This window comes from Otolemur garnettii, unplaced genomic scaffold (genome assembly GCF_000181295.1).
Source record: "Otolemur garnettii isolate 467f Iridium unplaced genomic scaffold, OtoGar3 scaffold00152, whole genome shotgun sequence".
Lineage (NCBI taxonomy): Eukaryota > Metazoa > Chordata > Mammalia > Primates > Galagidae > Otolemur > Otolemur garnettii.
Window position 1 is genome coordinate 4,370,262 of NW_003852547.1, and position 2,656 is coordinate 4,372,917.

The following is a 2,656-nucleotide window of genomic DNA, read 5'->3' on the forward strand; positions in this document are numbered from 1 at the left end:
GTGGGGCGCCAGCGGCGCCTGCTGCGCTCCTCGAAAGAGCTATGGACCCCCTAAAACAGAAATATAGAAACGAATGAGACTGTAAAAGGGGGAGGGGATGAAAAAAGAGGAAAGGGTAGGAAAGGGGGGATAGGGAGGAAAGGGAGGGGGCAGGGACAGCAGCAACCGGGTTTTACCCGCCCCCGGGGGCTCGCGCGCCGGGCCTCGAGCCTCGTGCCTCGTGCCTGCGGGGCTCCCAGCTGCCCCCTCCCCCGCCTCCTCCGCGCAGCCAGCCCGCCCAGCGCGCACGCGCAGCCGGGCCTGCTCCCGGAGCGCCCAGCTCACTCGTGACGCGGGCCAGCGAACGTGGCTGCGGGCAGCCTCGCACAGCCCGGAGCGCCCTCGCGCCCGCCTCGCGCCGCCCGGGCTCCCGGCGCGTGCCGCCCAGACGCGCAGGCTCAGCGGCTCTCTGGGGGGCGGGGGCAAGAGAGGGGCGGGGCCTGCGCGGGCGGGAAAGGAGGCGGTTGGTCGCCATTTTGGCAAGAGGGCGGTTGAGGGCGGGAGAGGGTGAAGGCGGTGCCGGGGAGGGGCCTGAGGGGGAGGAGGCTACGGGGCGGAGAAACGGGAATAGCTCCTCTTGACCCGTACCCCGAGTTTGAGAGTTCCGCGGCTCTGGCCATTGTTTCTGGAGGGCGGTGTTAGAACCCGGTGGAAGCGTCCTTAGCTCCCCGCGGGCTTCTCTGAGACACGCCCGCAGTGGTGGCCGCGCCCGCGGCATCGCGGAGCCCGGAACTCCGCCCCACGTGTTTCCGAGGGGGCGGGCGCGGGAGTCACAGAGACCTCCCCGGTTCTAGTGTGCGGTTGGAAAGCGGTAGGCGGGGACGTGAGCTGCTCCTCCCTTCTCTGAGCAAACGCGGGTGGTCTGTGGGCTCGGCTCTGTGTTGAGGGAGGAGAGTGGGCCGGTAGGCGACTGGTAAAAGAGCTTGAATTCCTCAGCAACTGAGTCATGCAGTCGTTAGTCCGGGCGCGGTGGCTCCTGCCTGTAATCCCAGCATACTGGGAGGCTGAGGCAGGGGGATCCGTGGAACTCAGGAGTTAAAGACCCTGTCTCTACTAAAAATAGAAAAACTTGGCTTGGTGTCTGTAGCACAGTGGATCTGGCGCCAGCCACATGCACTGAGGCTGGTGGGTTTGAGCCCAGCCCGGGCCAGCTAAACAACGACAACTGCAACAAGAAAATAATGGGAGTTGTGCTGGGCGCCTGCAGTCCCAGCTACTTGGGAGGTTGAGGCAAGAGACTCGCTTCAGCCCAAGAGTTTGAGGTTGCTGTGAGCTGTGACATCACAGCACTCTACCGAGGGTGACATAGTGAGACTGCCTCAAAAAATAAATAAATAAAAATAAAAATAGAAAAACTAGCCAGGACATGGGACATGGTGGAGGGCACCTGTAGTCCTAGCTACTAGGGAGGCTGAGGCAAGAGGATTGTTTGAGCCCAAGAGTTTAAGGTTTCTGTGAACTATGATCCCAAAGCATTCTACTCTACTCTACAGGGGGACACAGTGAGACTTTGTCTCCCAAAAGAGAGAGAGAGAGAAAAAAGAGAAGAAATTGAACTCCAAAGATCTATGGAGACTGAAAGCAGATGGGTGCTTATGGGGAGGGGCACTAACTATTAACCTAAAATGGATCTTCTTGAGTGATGGAAGTAGTCTAAAACTGGGTTTTGGTGATGGGTGCACAACTCAATAAGTGGACTAAAAATATAGTTAAAACCTCTTTAGGTGATCACCTTCCTACACTGACCACCTCCATAAGGTGACCTAATTTTCATAGACTAACACGCAACACATGGACTTATCAGTACAGTAGGTCTAGTTCCTTATGTTGACCACATCCATATGTTGACTAGTTTGTTACAGTCTTTTGGGTGGTCAATTTGCAAAAGTTCTAGTGTAGTTAATTATACATTTCACTCTGTCACCATGGGTAGAGTGCAGTGGTGTCATAGGTCATAGCATCCTCAAACCCTGAGCTCAAGAGATCCTCCTGCTTCAGCCTTCCCAGTAGCTGGAACTACAGGATGTGGAATTACATCTCTTAAATAGGTGATTTTATGTAAATTATGCCTTAACAAAGTTTTCTTGAAAATTGATTTCTGGGAGAAAAATAGGACAGAAGAAAGGCTGCCATTCTGCTTTTGGTTTCCTTCGTTTAGCAAATATGTTCTAGGTGGTGAGCCACAGTGTCTGGGTTAGACAAACTAGAGCAGTATCGTCTAATGGAAATAAAATGCTTCAAGCTTCAAGCACCAGTCCTATATGTAACATTACATTTTGTAGTAGCTGTGTTTAAAAAAAAAGTAAAGAAAAACAGGTGACATTAATTTTAATAGTATATTTTACCCAAAATATTATTTCAACATGGTATCATTATTAAAGTTGTTAAAAAGATAATTTATATCTTTGTGTAAAATCCAGTGTAGTCTTTGGGAGGCCGAGATGGGTGGATTGCTTGAGCTGAGGAGTTTGAGACCAGCCTGAGTAAGAGTAAGACCCCATCTCTAAAAATAGCCGGGCATTGTGACATGCACCTATAGTCCCAGCTACTTGGGAGGCTGAGGCAAGAGAATCACTTGAGCCCAAGTTTGAGGTTGCTGTGAGCTATGACATTACGG